The 21,946-nt window shown below is 40.8% G+C and overlaps 1 protein-coding gene across 2 annotated transcripts in view; it reads right to left on the bottom strand.

Moving 5' to 3' along the window:
* The window catches only part of lingo2 (leucine rich repeat and Ig domain containing 2), a 441,502-nt gene that overhangs the window by 418,388 nt on the left and 1,168 nt on the right, over nt 1–21,946 (bottom strand). The gene's annotated exons all lie outside the window — the stretch shown is intronic.

Genomic DNA, 21,946 nt, shown 5'->3' with positions numbered 1-21,946 from the left:
AAATATTCTCTCCACTGAGAAAGTGTCTTGGCTTCCCGCAGCCTTATCTCCTGCGCCATCTCTCTACTGCTGACAGTGTGACCCACTTCCTGCCTAATGAAAGTGCTTCCTCTGCTCCCTCCGTCTCTCTTCCAGCACTTGGCTACATGCAGCGCTACCTGACCTTTGCGCCTGCTTGGGATGAAGCCAGACATGGTGCACACATATCAAAGCCTCCAAAGAAAAGAAAATATGCTTGCAGAAGTAAAGTGGTGATGCTTTGAGAGATGCTGTACTTCCCAGTTATTTGCAATACAAGTTGTCTATTTGCCACCAGTGCTATAATAATAATGTGGCGGCTGCCACTTGCTCCGGTTCACAGAAGGGGCTCTAGAGGCGTGGTAGGCAGATCCGTGTCGCATGCCCCACCTACGTCTTTGAAGGGACATTAAATTTCATTAAGTGTGTTTACATGTACTTAATATTCCGATAATTGCAGAACATCCGATTTTGTCAGTAATCAGATTATGTTTACATGCACTTGGGTAATTAGATAATGGGGAAACTGCATGAGTCAGACAATAATCAGATATTTGCTTTGCAACCTGCCAATAAACTCACAGAATAAGATGTAGCATAAATGTTACATAATGTAAAACTCAAACTTCATGCTGCGACTTATCTGCCACTTTACCTGAAAAAATGAACATACATTATCTGGAAGATAAAGAATATTTATATCTTTCATTTTTTCAGCATTGCTCCAAAAGTGTTTTGCTGCATCTCATGGCAACGCTGCATGCTTATTTCCGGTCTTGCCATCTGTTTTTGTACATTCACAGACTCAGAAATTGGAAAGAAATCAGAGTAAGAGTTTATATGAGAAATCTGATTACTGATCTAAAATCCAGCTCTCTTTATTGGATTTCTTAATCAGATTTCTAGACCTTATTCTGATCTAAGAAATCAGAGTGTGCTGTTTATATGGCCATTGAATAATCAGATAACTGCAGAAATTAATTATGATTGGATTATTGAGTGCAGGTAAACACATTGAGTGTTTTGAGTTTTAGTGTTGCTGTTTATTCGTTGAGGGTGTGTGTATGTGTTAATTGTGTAATGCTGTGTTGGGCTGGGGGTATTTAGTGTGGGGTTGGGTCTGGCTAAGACTTTGGCTAAGAGTGACCTGTCTGCTATTCCAGTGGCTTTGTATGTGCCTTTGCTGCCAGTGTAAATAAAAGAGTAATTCCAGTGGCACAAAAGGCAAATACAAAGCCACTGGAATAGCACACAGGTCACTCCTAGCTACTCTACGCCATCTCTCTCAAAGTTCTTCGAAGCGCTGTACCACTCTTTGCCGCAGTGGAATGCTATCCCACTTCTGACCCGAAGGGGAACAGTGCGGCGAGGCTCAACATCAGCAATGGGGTGATGGAGCTTGATCAAGGAGGCAGTGCAGCGAGATTCAGTGGAGGAGTAGATGGCAAGAGAGAAGCCATGGAGGTGACATGGCGAACAGCACAGCATTACATGATGGAAGAACATGCCAAGTGGCCCCTGTGTGAGCAGTGGGGGGCATCCAGCTAGGGTACGGCAGGGCAGGGCAGTGCGTTGACAAGTCTGCAGTGTCATGTGGCAGAGGAGTGCCTGGCGTGCCTTCATCGAGTGTCGTCAGCCGAGTGCCTGGTGTGCCGACTCATCGTGCTTGTTGATACGGGCTTATCAATGTCCCTACTATAAGCAGCCATGCTCACACACACAGAGAGGCACATCAGATGCCTGGAAGGCGATCAACGTCCAGCTCAGGTCAGTTACCAGCGGTGGAGCCAAGACTCCAGCATGCATGAGCTGCACCCTTGCCAGAGTCAACAGTGTGGTGGACAGCAGGGAAAGTGGAGGGAGGCTGAGAGAAGTGCAGTTGTTGCTGTTGCTGTCCCTAGTGAGTTGTGAGGAGTGCTGCTGCGCTCAGGGGGAGCCATAGTGGCAAGGACACGACCCCGAGAGGGGACTAAGGACCCTCACCACCAAGGATAATAATAATAACCATGTATAATTTACATAGTGCAAAGGTATTTTACAGGAGAGATATGAACAATAATAAATACTGAAAGTGCATATTGTACATGTGTCTGTATAATAGCAGTGATTCAAAATGCTGCATTCTTTCTTTAATCTGTGTTATTTTGAAATTAGATCCCACGTCAGCTGGCCGTTCATCTTACTGTGGTTGAAAAAGAGAAACAGAGAGGTGGACAGAGTAAGAGAGATAGAGAGAAAGACAGAGCAGCAGAGAGATGAATAGGAAGAGAAAGAAAGAGGGAGAAATGGAAGAAGAAGAATAATCATAGAAAGCAAGAAAGAAAGAAAGAAAGGTGAAAGGAGAGAGGAGAACAGAGATACAGCAAAAAAGACAGAGGAAGAGAGAAAGCAATAAATAGAAAGAAAGAGATGACAAGTGCGAAAGCAAGAAAGAGAACAAGTGAGACAGGAAGAGTGAAAATAGAAAGGGAAAGAAAGATAGAAAGGTAGAAAAAAAGAAAAGAGAGAAGAGATGGATACATAAAGTGAGGGAGATGAAAAAGGAATAAGAAAAAGAGAGGGATAAATAAAGGAAAGGAAAAATAGAGAGGGATATAAAGAATGAAAGAGAGAAGAAGAGAGAGGGGGAAAATTTAAAGAGATAGAGATAATAGAGATGAGAGAGAGAGAGAGAGAGAGAGAGAGAGAGAGAGAGAGAACAAGAGAGAGAGTCCATTCCATCAGTGTGGGGTATCTTTCTTCTGCAGAAGGACTGCAGGACAGACCCAGGCGCCAGACACAGTATAGTTCAATTAGCCGTGGCTGCTCCCCAAACACCCCACCACTCCCACCACCAGACCCCCACCCACACACACGGTGCCCTGGTAATGAGGCAGCTCATGGTGAGTGAGGAGGGGGCTGTCTGTCACCTCTGTAACCCCTCGGTTTTCTGACTGACAGCTCGCTTCACTTCTCGCTCACGCCCGACCTACAACACCTCTATTCAAGCCTGCTGCTCATCAGAACTGGACGATATGGATGAGAGACCACACTGACATCATGTTCCAGACTGAACGTGTGATAAGCTTTGTAATATGGCTATTGCTAGACATTTTGTACTTGTTAAGTTGTTTTATTTAGTGAAACTGTCTTACAACGTTGCTTGCTTCAAGAAATAATGTGCCAAACAAGTAACAATGAGGACAATTTCAACAGAATGACTATAACAAATAAATAATGCCCACAGATAAGTTAAATAATCTTATAATATTCTTGCAAAAATCTCTTAAAGAGAAATATTATCTATTGATCAGATTACATTTAAGTTACTTTGACTTGCCAAGAGGTGAAAAATCCCACATGGTCAACAGTAAGCAAGGCATTCTCTTCATCAAATGCTGTTCCTTTTTCCCCAAACACACCTTTGGTGATTGTGAGCAGACTTCCATTTTTCCTTCATCAGTCCACAGCACTAGATGTGGTTTTACATACTTCAGACATTGAGCTTTGTGATGACACCACAGGTAAGTCTTCTGACATGATGACATGCAGATCATGTTTGTGCAGCAACACGGCACAGCAGAACAGTGCATCACCACTTGGGTCAATCAAACCTTCCTGCAGGTCCTTTGCTGTCATGTGGCGGTTTTGCTTTGCCTTTCTGGCTGAGTAGTTCTATCATACAGTTAGTTAAGTTCTGAGACTGAACAAAGTTCTGCACATGCCAAAATTATTTTATTATTCTATTTGTTAAGTCAAATGTGCATTAGCGTTTGCATAAACAATTTTTTGGTACAGAGGTTATGTCCAGTTCCTTTCACAAAAAAATCAGCCAAGTATGTAATTTGGCCAGATGTCAGAACAAATCTTGTATCTCCAAAAAAGGCAATAGAAAAAAAAGGCTTTGAAAAGCTTAATATTGTGATGCATATTGTGTATTGTAAAAAATAATTCTTGAAAGATCATGGTCATATTTGGTCATATTATTCAGCTCTAAGTTTCCTACTCCATTTTGGAAATTATTATTATGATAACAGTGATAGTATATAAAACATAGTGCTGCCATCAGAACAAAACCTCGTACCTCAAAAAAGGTAACTTTACAGAAGAAGGAAAAAACATATTGTATTTTTAATGTAAGTGAATGGAACCAGACATTTTCCCAAGTAATTCTGGGACATTTTTTTGGTTCATTCATAATGAAATTTACACACAATGTAAAGGGCAACAGGCATTTTTTTTTATTATGTCAAAAACTGAAAAATGCGAGGTTTTGTTCTGACAGCAGCGATATAATGTTTTGTATTTAGCAGTGGAACGTGCTAATTCCCTGGTCATCATAAGGGATAGTTTCATTCGACTGAATGAATGGACGAACAAAGGGAACAGTAGCATCTCTGTTTTCATGAGGAATCGTGTCAGGCTTATTGTCCGAATCTTGCTAACTCTGCAGAAAAACCACCGGAGCTGACTTGTCTTTCTGTTTTCTGCCTGTGGTGATGGAGGACCTTTTGATCTAAATTTAGCTGAAGCATCTTGCCCTTCACCCAGGCACAGCGTGGCCGCAGAGCCTAGCCAATCAGCTCTGTTCTCTCGCTTAGCCAAAAAAAGGGGAAGATTTCACTTGGCAGCCCCAAAGCACATCAGAATAGGAAGAGGAGGAGGGTGCCGCTCATCCTGCGTGAGTCTTGGGCATCTGCCCCAACCATCTGGGGCTGCAGAGAGAGACAGAAGCGGAAGTGGTGGATAGAGGAAGACAGAAAACCTGGGTTCTTCCGTGAGAATGCTAGTTCCGCCAGCCTTGTTCGGCCTCTACGTTTCAGTGAATGATGCATGTCCCACATATTTTCCACTCAAACAAGCTTGGTGCTGGAAACAGAGCTCATTTATGAGACAAAAAAAACTACAGCTTTAGTGAAATCTCCCAGGCTAAGATGATTTGGAATACTTAAGTGCAGTCATCTGATGGGTTCTCAAATAAAAATGGAAAGAAAAAAGATGACTGATGTAAAGAAGTTAAAAATGTAAATCTTGCCCGGCATCAAAGTGCGTCAAAGTTCACACTCAGTCTCGGGTCTGTTGAAATGAGTCATGACAGAGTCAGTACTGCCAGTCGATCTGCTGACGGAACTGGAGCAAAAAAGCAAATGCCTGATAATATCCCTGCATCTTTCAAGCCTCATCTAATATGATCATGGCGCAAGCTGGCTTATTGTCATGCATGACTCTCCGGCAGGCTCCCTCCGAGGAGACGAGTGGTGAATCAAATACCATCTTTTTTTTCTCTCTCCAAATCTCTCTCTCTCTCTCTCTCTCTCTCTCTCTCTCTCTCTCTCTCTCTCTCTCCCCTCACAGGCTTTCTCTTCCTTGCTTGCTTAGCAGGCATGTAACACCATCCACCCGGTTTCATGTATCATCAAAGATTTTTCCACTCTTTCCCCCAACTTTAAGTATGTGTCTCTCTTGTTCTTTCAACAATAGCTTACAAACAGTTGGAGATAATGACGTCTCCCTGGGCCGAGACGAAAGAGCCGGAGCCAGGCTAGGAAGTGATCAAATATGGCCTTGAGCCAAATGCCATTGTAGATAGTCTTTGAGCTCGCATTGATCTGGGGGCAGGCACATCCGAACCATGAATAATTTATGGCCTTTTTTATTTATTTATCTATTTATTTTTTCCGAGGGGAGGTGTTTTTCAATGGAGATATATATATATATATATATATATATATATATATATATATATATATATATAGATAGATAGATAGATAGATTTCCAAAAGTATTCAGACATCCCTACTAATGGGCAAATTCTGCTTCTTTATTTTACCCACGGTCAACAATCTGGAGCAGCATATGTCTAAATATATCTAAACATGAGCCTAAGGTCATCATGCAAATGTCACGTGTTAGGGGAGCAGTGGAGTGATAAAGCTCCATCTACTACCTTTGGGATGAATTGGAATGATCCAGAACTGACCATTCAACATCAGTACCTGACCTCACTAATGCTCTCGTAGCAGAAAACAATTGAATTTTATGTTATACTTTATTGATCCTACAAATGAAAATTTGTCATTTGGGAGCAGCACAGGGCAAAACCATCTATGGCGGTAGGGGCCAAGTAACCCCCAGGCAGTCCCAGGATTCAAACTCACAATGCTTTCATTCCCCGCTTACCTCTCCTACCACTAGGCCTGGGGCAACAAAAGGGAGGCAAACACCTTATTCATACCCTTGATTTCAGAGCAAACTTTGTTCAACGTTGCACTGGAGAAACTTCAGATTGCTAAACATGCACAAGTTCCAAAGTCATATCCAGAATAAATGTCAATGTTTTTCACAAGTTTACAACTGATCAAAACCATGGCAACACTTAAGGTGTACAAGAAATGCTGAGAAGAGACAAAGTTTAGATGAGTAGGTGTGTACAAACTGTTAGAGATAGTATAGTATAGATAGATAGATAGATAGATGTAAAGTTACCCTTTTTTGTTCTGACAGCGTGTGTATATATATATATATATATATATATATATATATATATATATATATATATATACAAGCACACAAATACAGAGACAGAGACTAGCATTGGTTTGGCTATATGCACTGTGCCTGAAGAGGTCTGAGGAAGCACTAAGGCAAAAGCTTTCATCTCTCTGGGCTCTAATTGCTAAGATAATGCAAAGCCTCGCCTCAGAGAAATCCCTTAGAGACACCTTGTGCACCACACAAATGCCTCCACACACCAGCCAATATCTGTGGAAGTGCCTTTGCTGAAACACACCAGTTCAGAGGCAATGGGTTAAGATAGAATACAATCTCTTAAACATTTCTCTCAGAGAGGCTCGGATGTGTTATTCTGCGATTCGCTGGTATTTCTCTGTGTATCCAGTGGACCGCTAGTATGTTATTGTCACATAACTTAATAAAGCGTGCCGGTGGGACCAGTAAAAGAGTGTTCCTGCATTGGCTGAACACAGCCTGATGCAGTTTTCAGTCCCAGATGGTAGGCAGTGATATTTTCAGCCATGTTGTTGCAGAGGGGGAGTAAGAAACATGTTTGCTGCAGAATCAGCAGCACTAGGCCACAGCCACTGATTATGAAAAAAACAAGGTTTTGAGTCAAGTTGTGCGATATTTACTAACTAAAGAACATGAAACACTGGTAACTTTTTGACATTTTGAAGCATAATTGCCAGCAACAGCTGTCAACAGTTATTGCCTTGACATTTTCTAAAATTCTAGATAGATAGATAGATAGATAGATAGATAGACAGACAGTCAAAGTTCAGGGAACCCCTTCTGATTAGTAAATGTACCTACTTTAAGGTGCACTAATGGTCAACTTTCTAGAGCAAACATACTTAACATGAGCCAAAGGTCATCAAGCATGGGCTAGATGGGTCTAAAGCCCCCCATCATTGGGCTGTGGAGCAGTGTAACTGTGTTCTCTGAAATGATGGAGCTCCATCCAATACCTTTGGGATGAGTTGGAGTGATCCAGAACTTACCATCTAACATCAGTACCTGACCTCACTAATGATTAATCAAATCCTCACAGCAATGTTCCAGCATCTAGTGTAAACCATGGTAACATCAACTAGTAGGCAGTTTTCTGTGTTCTACCAATCAGGAGACCTGTAGGCATTTGCATTAGCATCATAATTAATGATCTTAAGTTGAATGTTTAAATAAATATTTATCTTTAAATTTAAAGCTTTACATGTACATTTTTAGGCATAAGCGCTTAAAATTCTTTGAATTAAATGTAATGACCAGCCCATTTCAGTCCATTAACAGCATTCTAAGTTACATAATCAACTGGCAAGCAAGAGCCTTTTAGTGTGTTATATAAGCCAGCTTGCCGATTAGTTAACAAGTCTTCAGGAGTCACTCATTAAACTTAAAGGCCATGAATCGTTGACGTGTCAGTTAATTTGCAATTACTGAATTGCTGAGATACTGAGCATCATCATTGCCAGCATCAGAAATGGTCGATCTAATCTACATTCAGTAGATTAAACTTTGCACTGATGTGAAATGATCTACTACACTTAATCCGTATGGAAGAAGACGGGGTGAATCCTCCGTTACTCGTGGTTGATAGTAACAGAGATGTAGGCTGAGGAAATCCTTATAGCAGCTGTAAGCATGTTAACTGCTCTGATAATGCTAATCACACATTTAGCAGCACTAAGTGCTCTGCTCAACACTCATAGCATTAGCACTATCCTGAATGCAGTACTCCTCAAAACTGCAGTGTCAAACAGACACTAGAACATGTTTTCTAAACAGTGTAATCCAATACTGAATATTACTGTAGGCGCTTGTGTGATCTACTGTAATTCACCCAGAAGAAAGACGATATAGGAATGAATCATCTGTCATGCTTTCTAGTAACAGAGATGGAGGTTGATGGTGCTCACAACAGCAATTACAAACATATACTCATGATCTGCTGTAGCTCTTACAGAATCTCTACTCTATTTTCAGCTTGTACGCTCATTTAATATTAACTGACTTAATCATATGGAAATCATTTAACTTTTTGACTTGTATTTTTCCTTTTTTTTAAAAAAAAAACTTCTTATGTCAGGTTGTTACTGCAAAATGGGTATCCATGTGCTCCCACTGGTTTGGGTTCATTGCAACTTGTGTTCTAATGGCGCCTCCTTGTGGAAAAGTTTCAGACTGCTACACATGTGCAGTAAATGAGTTCTAAAGCCATGCCCACAAAAAGGTGGTGCTCCATCTTTTTAGCAGCAAATCTAGAAATGAGCTGTAGTTGCCTGTGAGAAATCATGAAGTAATTATATTTTTAAAAGTGCGTAACTCATCCAAACCATGGGAACACTTAAGCTGTACAAGAAGTGCTAAGAAGTTTCCTCAGATTGTATGTCGCACTTTGGGGAAACCCCCAGTGGAAAAGTTTATAAGTTTTAGCCCATGATAATCAGATTTTTCAACATTAAAAGGAAATAAAATATTACATATTGCTGCTGTTGGAACAAAACCTCATATGTCCCAAAAAGGTAACTTTACAGGACAAGGAAAAACATTCTTAACTTTCAATGGAAGTAAATGGAGAATGAAAGTAATTTTGGATCATTTCTGTTGGTTCGTTCATCATGAAATTTTGACACAACATAAAGGGCAGCTGCTTTTTTTCAAACTAGGTGAAAAATGACAAAAATGGAGATACAAGGTTTTGTCCCAACAGCAGCGATATACATATCATTCAGTATTATTCAGTATCTGGCAAGCTTTTCACAATTAATTGAGTTCTCTCTAGTTTTATGTCAGTTCTCGTTCCCCATATGGCAAATATCTTCTTTAAAACACTGCATTTGACTTACAAAGATATCTGCAAGGGATATCTTCCCACACTTCAAAGTTCAGTCTTAGAAGTTGGTCGCATTTCCTACTTTTCCTAATCCAAGTAATCCCAAATACCAATCCGAAATATTCTGAGAACACCAGCAGCTTCTCTCTTTTATTTTCCCAGGCCTAGTTGCAGGCCAAACCATGCCTGAATATAGTGTTTCTGCAATGTCATTGCTGCAGTTTGCAAAGTGATTCCTAAATAATGCAATCCTACACTGCGTATTATTGTACGCACTCATGTGCAGTGATCTTCTATAATTCACCTGCCAGAAACTTATTCAGCGCTAAACCAGCTGGAGCTATTTTCTGCTGTCATGCATGATCTCTCTCAATGGATCAGGTTTAGCTTCAAACAGTGAGTGTGTTAGTCATTGTATAGAAGCTCGGGTGCACACGTGTAGGTTGAGAACGCTAATATTGCCAGCTCAAGGTCATCTGCAGGTCTGAAGGATGAAAAAATGATTTGCATGAGCTAAATATTCCCCTGCATTTGAATATGCAGTGGTTATTGATACGTTCCTTCCACACTAATCCTGAATATATACTTCCTGTCTTTAAATGCAAACACAATGCATCCTTAGCTCCTGTATCGCAGTCTACATGTTGAACTTGTCAAAGGGAATGACACTGATGTATTAATAGAAAGAAAGACAGCGTAGGAGCGCGCGTGTCTCTTGCAATCAAAGCGTATACAGAATTGGCATACAAGTGCATTCATTCCATCCAGCACCCACACATTTCGACACCCGGACTCCTACATCCCTCTCGCAGTCGCTGGCATTCATTAAACACATTTTCTCTTAGATTGAACGCCGATGACTCTCTCTCTCAAATGGAAGAAGCCTGTGCGTGCCTGGAGGGGCCATTACAGCCGCAGCTCAAAATTCACATCATGTCTGAAGACCACCTGGATCGAAATCAAATCCTATTTTTCAATATCTGACCACCTGGCCTGAGTCCGCCTCCTGCACTCAAAGCTGGAGAACAAGACGGAAAGCTGCTTTACATTCAATTACAGTGTTCGAGAAGCTGTCCTTTCAATGGAAGCATTTCCGAAAGATGCATTTCAAGCTTCTACATGTCAAGCTCAAGTGCTGTTAATGGTTGCGCTGGTGCTGTTCGGTCTCCTTGGTGTTTATACATGCAGAGCATTACGATGCAAACTGTTGTACATTCTGTTTTCTGTTCTGTTCTGTCGAACAGAACATTATCTGTGACACCAGGACAGATCCTATAAATGCATATATCTATGGAACAAGCACACATATACAATCTCGCTCTCTCTCCCATACAAAACCCACCCACAGATGACTGAATGCCAGTGTGTCTGCAGTAGTTTGATAAGGGCTGCTTTCCCTCCACGGTCCCCTTTGAACGGCCGCCAGCATCTGACCACAGCTCGGAGCCGGACACAAAAGCACCGTCCCCAGGAAGCCTGCACCGCTTCACCTCTTCAGACCCCTCTCCACCCACTGTTCTGTCCTCAGCCATGCCCACGGGCCGGAGGATTTCACTGTAAAGCAGCTTCGTTGATTTATAATTCAGCACCGTGCTGCCATCCAAGGGTAGGAATTACATATGTTGACAAAGGGAGCGCCGCTTGTTCTAGACGAGGTAAAGGTCATCATTTAGATGCCGTGGCTTTGTTCCCGGGCCCTCTCAGACAAACGATGTATTAACATCCCCAGTGCATCCTGTTAGCTAATACACTGCTCGGGCCCTCCATCATAACGAGGCAGCGTGCTCGGATTATGGCAGCCACTGTTGCGTATCGTTGATCGTTGCAGACAGGGAGATGACAAATGTCTAGTGGGTGGAAGTACACGGACTGGCGTTCGCTGACATTGGCCTTTTCGTTGATGATATTTCTTCTATTAGGTCAGATTTTGACTATGATTCATTGGAATGGTGAGGGGTAGTGTTTAGAACACTGTTTTGAACAACTGCTCACTTAAGGGTGAAGCAGATTTGCATGGAAATGATGGAAAGCTTGTAAAACATACTCCTTTATGGATGGCTCGCACACACACAAACACACACACACACACACACACACACACACACACACATGTATATACACACTGATCAGGCATAATATTATGACCACCTCCTTGTTTCTACACTCATTGTCCATTTTATCAGCTCCACTTACTATATAGGTGCACTTTGTAGTTCTACAATTACAGACTGTAGTCCATCTGTTTCTCTGCATACTTTGTTAGCCCCCATTTACCCTTTGGTCAGGACCCCCTTGGACCTTCAAAGAGCAGGTAATATTTGGGAGGTGAATCATTCTCAGCACTGCAGTAACACTGACGTGGTGGTGGTGTGTTAGTGTGTGTTGTGCTGGTACGAGTGGATCAGACACAGCAGTGCTGCTGCACCTATATAGTAAGTGGAGTATATATATATATACCATAAAATGTAAAATATTTATATTTTTATATAAATATTTATATTTTGTTTCCAATATGTAAAACTTTGCAATATATAAATAGAAATTGTGCATTAAAATTTTGCTGAAGTTACCATCAACAAAACATGTTATTTGACCAGGGGTGCCCAAACTTTTGCCCAAGGCTGTATATATATGGCATATATCACATATAATTCAGTTCCAGTCATGCCAATTCCTGGTTTTCAGTGTGTCCCAGAAATATTTTGATGAAACCGATACAACTGCACTGTGGCATCAGGTGGAGTGGAATCTGATTGCATCAAGGCACCACATGGAAACCACCTGACAGCAACCCTGGACTGACAGCAGTACGCTGCACGCCCAGCTGGTTGTGTGATTTGTTAGCTGGAAATAGCATTTTTCCGTTTGAATCAACATAAGGGAAGTGTCAGACGGAATGTACTTCTAGGTTAACAAGACAGTTGCAGTCTTAACTTTAAAAATAGGTGAGATTTCTGTTTTCTGGTTTATTAGTGTTCAGTAATGCTAACAAAGCCTGCAGAGTGGAGCAAGGCGCCGCTTCCTGCGACAGCGTAGTTTAAATGTCTTTCTGCAAATGGATTCATTTTTAGCATTAATGGACATTTTATTAAGAATAAATGAATAGATAAATGGATGAAAAGATGGACAGTTTTGTCCAGGAGCAAGTTGTGCCTTTTATCAGGCAAAAAGTGAACAGATGAGAGATTTATTTTCATGCTCTTACAGTGTAGTTGCCCTCTCACTTACACCATTCTAAGGGTTGATTTTTATCCATTCTCTCCATTGAAAGGAAAGCAAAGTCTAGGACTAGGCTTAATCTCTGTCCAGGAAACCGACCTTAAATGTTGCGTCATATGCAGTCTTGATCTAACCTCCTCAAAAATGCTGACTAAGATGTAAGCTAAGACCAGCCAATTAGTTCACCCCATCCCAAGCTTGAAGTCAATGTGAACAGGAAATCATAATGCATTTTCCCTCCCTAACGTGACTCTTTCCGAGAATGAGGGAAGGTCTCAGAGCTAGCTAAGCACTTTCTCTAGATCACAGTAGGGGTCGTGGGAAGAGGAGGTGAAACATGATATTAGTGAGTAATGTTATTTTTCGCTGTCCCCTGATTCACTATGACACAATCCAAAATCAGAAGACGTTTTAGATGCAGGGCAAAAATTATTCCATTTGATGTAAGAATACAGGAAATCAACAACTTTGTCTTTTAAATTGTATGATATCATGAACTGTGCTTGGTCTGACCAGGGACATGAACTTAATAGGTAAAATGAAAGACAACTGTTTTCATGTTGGCTTTAGGGAAGACCAAATACAACCAGCATGAACCTCTAACCTTAATGGGGAATTCCACCCCTTTCTGCATAATTGCATGGTCTCACTGCAGAGAAACTTACTGACTGAAATTTCTTTACAGTGGTGGTGATGGGAACCACATTTCAACATGTCCACAACACAACTATACTATATATTTACTATCAAAACCGCCAGTGAACCTACACGTCTTCTGAGCTTTTATATGGAACGTTGATGATGGTAAAATAGTTGTAAATCTCAAAAAGTAAGTTTTCATTGGAGGCTATTTTGCCTGATGACACCCTACATGTACCTCTCTACCATGAATGCACTTATTTTAGACCAAAATTTTCCCCAAATTGCCCTAAAACAACGTCTCAGTGTCTCATCTACTATCTTTCTGTGACATAGCTTATAAAGGTGGATGTCTGGTTCCTCTCACCACCACTGTAAACAATTCTTGACTTGGTAAGTTTCTCTACAATCTAAACCATTTAATTATGCAGATAATGTGAAAAATCAATTCCCCCTTAAGAGAACAGACTCCACAGTATTGAGTGCATCAGTCAGTGCACTAAATATCAGGCTCTCTGTAAACAGCCGGACCACCAGCATACTCCAGGACAGTGAATGTTAGCATAGCAAAATGAATGGACGACCCACATTGGTTTGCTAACAGTACAAAATGTACCCAGCAGTTACCTCACATAGGAATACCACTGAGACAATCAGAGATAAGTTAATAAAGTGTGCTCTCTACTTTGCATTCCTGCATTATTACACCACTCCACAATCATAATCATACATTTTTAGGATGCACAAAATAGTGCTTCATGTCAAGCAACCACCTCTGGGTTCTCTGTACGGTGCTGTCTGGGCAGCTGTGAAGGCTTCATCGTCATCATTTGTTTCAAATGATTAGTGTCTATGATTACTTCCCTCATTAATACAACACAGCTACTATAACAAACAGCACAAGAAGGGTAATTAGACTACTTTGGGTTTGTTAGCCAGAATTAAATCAAAGAGTGAAGGGGTTCCGTTTTGTAGGCCAGCTAATTGTATTTTGGACAGTAGGTATAAGTATAATAGCAAACAACGCTCCAGCAATGAAGATCTCTCAAGATTGATTTGGCAACTATCAGTCAAAATTCACAGTCTTGAAATCAGACAGACCTACAAAAAACCTTTATACACACTTAATCCAGTAAGTGTCATTAGGTGGCAATAAAGAATATATCTTTACTTTTTATGTCATCTTTCTTTTGGGTCTAGCACCTTTTCTAGAAGGATCAGGGGCTTGTGGTGTGCACGGCCACTGGAGCATTTCAAGGCCATGAAGAGGGCACACCCTGGACGAAGGTCAGAATTTAGACGAGGCGAACAGGGAAGCCTGAGGCAAAGTGGTCTTCTCCCACCCGTACCTTCCTCCTCCACATTGCACAATCCCATCACGCCTGTGGATTCTGCTCCAACAATTCGTCACCCATTTGACCCTTGCTAATGCTTGGTGTCAACCCACACATACAAAAGAAGCTGTAGCCAGAGGTGACTGACCAAGTTAGAGGTGGACTGCTGAAGCAAAGTTGGGTGTCAGGGTCACTGTCAGCACCCGTCCCTTCTAGGCCGACTCTCCAACAAGCATCCTGCCTGGGTATCCCCTCTAGCATAATACTAACCATGCTAATGATGCCCTCTTTTCTCTATACCAATCACCAGTCTCCCCTTAAGCTCTATCTACAACCATGACCTGTCGTCCCCGCCAGTCTGCACACTTCCTGGAACCATATATAGCTTTGAGGCAGAGCTGTTCCATTTGATTTGGAACATTTCAGAAAGGCCATGAGATGTCCTGTTAAGTCAGTGCCGCTCCAGGCGAACGGCTTTGTTTTAGACCAGGTCCAGAGGACCCTTGTTTCCTTCTTTTAATTGAGAGGCCGTGACTTGCCTGGAGCACTTGGACTGTTGAAAAAAAAATCAATTCAATATGACAGGTTCATAACATGAACAAAGACGACCATTTTTGACAAACAGTTCAACATTTCTCTCGGAGGTGATGTAAGAACACTTTAGCACTTTACAGGAAATGCATGAGGACAAGCGAGTTCTTAAAGGATTTTGTCCTTGAGTCTGTGCTCGCAGAAATGTTTGAAATGCATTTATAATCCCTTGCTTTTAAGTTTGAAATACGGTTTGAGCTCTACAAAGGACAGAAATGGATGTAGCATCATCATCAAATGTTCTCAGTACATGTTTAGTGGACGTGGTACATTCTGTGCCAAGTTGTAACGTCATTTCTTGCTTTTGAAGTTGCCTCTTACTTAAGACACTGAAATGCTTTCAAACTTTGCCTGAACTTTAGGTGAGGTAAGATGATAAGATTAGTGCCAGTCAGCGCTGTCTTTAGCAGAGTTTGCAGGAGACTAAATGCTTAGCTGCACCATCTGTCTGTCTCTACACATACAGATGTGTCATGTGAAATCTTAAATGAATATGCTTCCACCATGCCTGAATGCTCTGAGTATGCTAATCAAAGAGGGAACGTCTGTTCCAGAGCGATAGTCAATACAGTTAAATCAATCCTCTCGCAAAAATCTCTTGGACCATTCCGTACAAAAACCTTGCCCGGGGATCCAATCAACAAGCTATGCAAGATGGCAGATGGGGCCAGAGTCCAAATTAGATCTATTTTGTTTTATTTAGATTGGCAGAGGAGGGGTGGTCATTACAGTTTAGTGGTGCCCTTGCCAAGCCAACATCACCCTGATGTGCACTAATGATCTGATCGGCAAAAATCTGAATGCCAAGTCATGTGACAGAAACATCCAGACGCAGTCAAGAGGCCAAAAGAGTCAATGGTCATCATCTCAAACGCTAAAACCTGATGTCGACAGAACACTGAGCATTGATTTGTTTTACAACTTCCTTAATGGACACTCTAAAAATATGCCTGCAAGCTCTGTGCCTGGCCTTTCAGACAGTTAGGACCTCTTATCTTGAAGAGGCTTTAAGTATTTGTCCTCTTTGATTTCCCTGTTATGACAGGCTCAGCTGTTTGGAATAAATGTTACATTTCAGAAGTACTTTGCAGGTTTTCGTTGATCAAGACAGAAATGATATAGCAGATTTTAAAAGGGACCCTAAAGAATTAAAACTTCATGAATAGTCTTAAGAATTCAAATTCTCGCAATGAATTACTTGGCAACCCACAACAGGATCATTTGTAAACCTTGATAGCAAGAGCATAGTGGACCACTGTCGACCCACTGATGGAGAGCAGAGCTTGTGGTCCACTGGTGTTTTGCTCAGCGTTTCCTGGGTGGCCTAATTTTAGTATCTAATTTTAATCTAGATCTTTAATCTAGTGTCAGCAACAACATTTTCTATAAATTCAGGTTATATTAGGCCAAGACATTTTTTTCTCTCAGTTGCTTGTAATATTTGTCTGTACATTTAAAATCTGTTTGAGGAGATTAAAAACTAGTTAGAGCTTGTATACAGGACAGCAATCTGGGGGTCCGAAGGTGGACCAGCAGTGGCAAACAGTCAGTGGGGTGCTGACCTTATCAAGCCACCAGACCAATATATGCTTGCTATCTAGGAAAGTAGCCATTTTTGGCTAAGAGCGTCACTGTCTCTTACTGAATCCCTGACTGACCGACTGACTGATCAGTGTTTCCCTGACACTTGTTGTCGAAATGCGCATGCGCAGATGTTGCCCGAGACAAACAGTAGGTGGCAGTATACACCATTAATTTTCATCCACATCCTCTACCAATAAGGCTAACAAACAATGGAAGAAAGCAGAAACAGCATTTATCAGCTGGGTTTCCATTCAAACGTTTCGCAAAGTTAAAGCAAATGTTCAAAAAGTCAGTAAAAGAATTATCTGGTGTTTGCATCAACTATGGTTGTGCACAAATTCCTGAAGATGATGTTGCGCCACATGGCCCGAGATCACAGTCTCACCATGTGTGGCGTATATAATGGAGGGATTTGAATGATTATTGGTTCTCGGTAGAGCAGTGTTGACAGCCCTGTGTCTGCTGTACATGGCTGTAGCCGTACCAGTTTAGAGACACAAGACGGAGCGGGCAGAAGCTTATTTGATGAGGGCTGAAGTTGTTTTCCCACTTGATCCACCAAACCCTGGAGAACGTCACCACAGCAAAACGTCACCGCAGCAAAACGTCACCGCAGCAAAAAGTTCTGGTAGCACATATTATCAAACATGTGACGCCTGCCTCCCCCCCACAAGTGTAAAAACATAATTGTTGATATTTAGATATTTTTTCATTTATCTGGCATCTTTTGTTAGATCATTTTTACTCTTCCAGGTGAAGATAAAGTCACCAAGCACTAGTACATGACCATTAAGCGAACTAGAACATAAACTGGAATAGTCTTTTGATATGTAAATCACAATATTTAGAATTTTCACTCTGTAAAGAGTTTGTAACATTTACTAGCTCTGTAACTAGCATGCTAATGTATGCTTGCAGCTGGAGAATGAGAGGTTTTAGCTCATATTTTTAAACCCTCAAAAGCAGTTATACATTTTTCTTGACTCTACTCATGATTCTGAGCAATTGTAGAGCCACTTGTATGAATGTATGTGTGAGTTGAAATCATCTTAGAGTCTGTTTGATTTGTTACTTTGCTAATAACAGTCCTACAGTCTGTTATTATGCTAATTTAGACCTAGCCATTTAGCTAGCTAAATCTGGCAAGAAATAGCAGAAGATACACCATGTCAGAATTATGACATGAAAGAATCCATGGAGAACATAGATTTATCCACTCTCCTTTGGCAGATAGCATTATAACTGCTATCACAATAACAGTCCTGCAAAAATGCTACTGTTTAAACAGTAACCTCATTTATTGAACATTAAAAAAACATTATTATGAGTAGTAATAATAGTAGTAGAATGATAGGAAATCCTGTATTTTGGGGCTAAACATGCCTAAAAAGTCTAAGCAGCTGGTAAACTTTGGGCTTTCACTAGACATCCAAGCAGGGGGATTAAAACATCCACCAACATGTAAGGGCTTTTATTTTTTACATTCTGCAGTCTGAACTAATGCTGTAGTCTTTTTTAAGTATTACATAGCCCATGACATTTTTTTCATGGCATGCTAGAGGAGTTAAAGCGTTTTAGTTTAACTAAAACAAACTCTCTACTAAACCTGGAGGAATCTTATTATACTGAAGTGCTGCATAAAAGTGACAACTCATTCCTCAACTGTTCCAGTTGAGAAAAACCTTTAGATCATCCAGGGAACAAACTGCACCTCCTGGTGGTGAAAAACAAAGGTGTGCAGTAGTATCTTGTTTTTCATTTAACATTGGTAACATTGGTTTAAATGGGTCCCCCAGAAGCTTTACATTGGTTTAAACTTGGCTACAGTCAAGGGAATGGTTAACATACACCTTCTGGGTGGAAACATATGAAAATTGTAGCGACAGAAGTGTTTACTAACTGTTGTATAAGATATGACAACAGAGTTACCACTGAGCTATTGGCATAGATTAAAACATACTGTTGTTTTACGCTCACAAGTAAAACATAGACATGCCTTAGGTGCCAACCGTTCCCCGTGCTCCACCACCATGACATCAGAACAATCAAGACACCACCATCTGGCACAGGTGGGCACTATTCATGCTTGATTTAGCCCCATGTACTGTATACCACTGGAATAATTCCACTGCCCTACATGTAGGGTTACAAATGGCAAATTAAAAGCTTTGGACATCTTGTAACACTATTTTCTTGGTCTATATCAAGCTCTGCATTGAAGGAACTGCTCATTAACTGCTAAAAGGCACTTATTAGCCATACAAGCTCAATTTGAAAGGGAGTAGTAATTCGTCTCCAGTACTTGAACAGCAGTGCTTTTCAAGAGGCCATCTCTAGTGTGCTCCTTGCAGTTCTCCAGACTCCTGGGACATCTGTGGCCTTCCTCTCTGATTTTGCTGCACATGTAACATATGGAGCAGTTGTGCTGGCCAGAAGAATGGCCTGTTTTTACTAGGCTGAAGCAAGATGATAGGAAACATTCTAGTACGCTCTGCTCTGGATGATTAATCATTCCAGCCTGTTCAGGTGAGGCAGCACATGCATTCACCTGTGCTTGCACACCATCTTTTACATTGGAGACTCCTAAAAGGGAACTGGGGCGACATCGTCCATGTGCGAATGTGATTCCCATGCGTAAACATTTATTAAATGTTATTGATATGACTACAATATCATTCGTCATCATGCATCACTAAAGACACTGAAGGGCCAAGCCCAAGGCCTGCCCTACTACAGTCAAGGGAGAGCGGGGCACCACCTAACACACTTTGTCTTTTGTTGAATAACTGAAGCTGAAATAATCATATTTTTATACAAGCTACATATACATCTCTGCTACAAATGAACACTTGAACTTTGTTTCTAGCACCTACTGCTCATGAACAATTGCACCAAAAATAACGGGAAGCGCAATGTTACAATTTGCCCCATGGGTGGGTTCACTGTAACAGACAGAGGGTCAGTTTAACACCTGATAGAAAAGTCTGACGAATAATTGCAAACAAAGTTAATTCAATGTAAGTCTATGTTGTACAAAACAGGCATATTTTCCAGTCGTACTGCATTAAATATTATCTATCTTTAAGACAGACAGATCAGTTGATAGACACACATCAAATTACATGGACACTGAGATGAGACGGTGTATTAAACAATGACAGACTTATTTTTTTTTGTCCAGTGAAGGACAGCAAATAAAAAAAACACACATCAGTAAAATATGGAACACTGTTTCTGAATAACTACAGTTTTACCAACTGTTAATGTCAGTTTACATTAATGTACTTATTTAAAACCAACATACTAACATCTGAAAGTTACTAATAAAACAAAAGAAAATCCCTGTTTTTAGGTGCTTTCTCTTTTTTATCTTAAAATCTGTGTAATCACATGGAACAAAAAGACTGAATTTACTGTATTTGTCTTTGTTTACTAAAGGTGGTTTAGTTGTAACACCATGTAACAACTAACCCCGCAGTACGGAGGCTGTACTTAGGCCCAGCTAGCACTCACTGTGAGCTTGTCAGCTGCTTCAAAACGGTGCTGTGTTGTAGGAAACAAGATGGTGATTAAAGTGATATAAGGTTGGATTTTGTGATTTACACCAACAGCTCAGTAACCGAAAATTACTTATGTTGAAAAAATTTACTTACATGCCCTGAAAACACTTACAGATCTCTTTAAAACAATGACCAATTGCTCTGAATTTTGGTGGGAGACCACGGCTAGAAAATGTGTTAATGTGGCCAGAAGCTCATGGAGCTTGACCTTCTCGTAAAACATCCGTGTTAATTTGTGCCCCACATTAGACTGTTCCCTGTGCTCCCCTATATCACATTCGTTATTCGTCTATCTTTTGTATTCTTCTATTTATGTTATTTACTTATTTAGATGCTCTTTCTTCAAGAAGCTGTCTTATAAAGCCAGTAGGAACATGCATACAACCGTATGTCAATGCAACTGCATGTCAACAATGTCTGGATATGTTTGTAATGCCTGATGATCAAATAGTTTAAGATTTCTTACTGATTTTCCAAAATTTCTGCATAATTAGATGGTTAAGATGTAAGTGGTTTGATATGAAATGCTCCAGTCGGAATTGAATACATTGTTTTATGATGCCTTAGAGAAGAAAGAAGGTTTTGGCTTTAAATATATTGTTTTCTTTTTTTAAATCCATTAACAATGAAGAGGTACATGCAGAGTACTGTAAGGCAAAAACAAGGCACGTGGAGGTTCACTGTTGCTTTTGGATAGTAAATAAAATGGCTATATATGGGTAGACGTTGCGACGCCTGGTTCTCACCACCACCACTGTGAGTCAGAAAGAAATTCTGAGCCATTACACATCAAACCACTCTGAACGTCTTTCTTTACATCTCAACAACTGAATTATGCAGAAATTTGGAAGAAAAAAAAAGAAATTATTCATTTATTGCATCGCATGTGGACTGTGTGGTTTCTAACTTTAAATTCAAGCAGTGTGTCTAATGACTTCTGCTCACATCTCTATTTTTTAACCCTTTAGAACAGGCAGTGATGAATTATAGATAAGCAGCGTGCAGCAAACACAGAGTGAATCATCAGATACATAATTCAGACTCTAAAGCTCATGTAAAATAAGCATGAGAAAAAACCGAGAGCCGCTTTTTTTTCTGTCAGACAAACGGACGTCAGCAACGAGAGCACAAACCCTCTCCCTCCCACACTGGGAGCTGTTATCGATTGTCATTCTAAAAAAAAGAGGTTGTAGTTAGGGATACGGCGTGAAGAGACGCAGCTCCAAATTACAGACGAATCACTTGAAGCCAGGCTCTCAGAGATCTTCCCAGCCTGCTTAGCACTCAATAAAACATCAAAGGTGAACAACTCACAGATCTCAGCCACAAACATCAGCTAATATTTATCTCGTAGATCTTTTTTTTTTATTAAATCCTGATTATAAACCAGCACTCCTCGGCTCTGCTACAGTCGTCCCCTTTAGTGAGCACCTCACGATTCAGGAGACTTCCTGAACGTGAATATCTGGAGGCAAAGTCATTTAATGGTCACTCATGTGGACCCGGCCAGTGCAGACAGAGGGGAAAAAAAGAGATAAGAAAAAAAAGGTACCACCATGCACAATCCATGGCGAGGCTTCATTTATTATTCAATTATTGTAAATATTTCAGGATGGACAGGATGTGTATGCCTTCATGAATATTTATGCCTCCTTTCCAAAGGGGAGCACTTG

The sequence above is a fragment of the Colossoma macropomum genome, unplaced genomic scaffold (genome assembly GCF_904425465.1).
Source record: "Colossoma macropomum unplaced genomic scaffold, Colossoma_macropomum, whole genome shotgun sequence".
NCBI lineage: Eukaryota > Metazoa > Chordata > Actinopteri > Characiformes > Serrasalmidae > Colossoma > Colossoma macropomum.
Note: the sequence above shows the minus strand (reverse complement) of the source record. Positions and strands in the feature narration are given on the sequence as shown.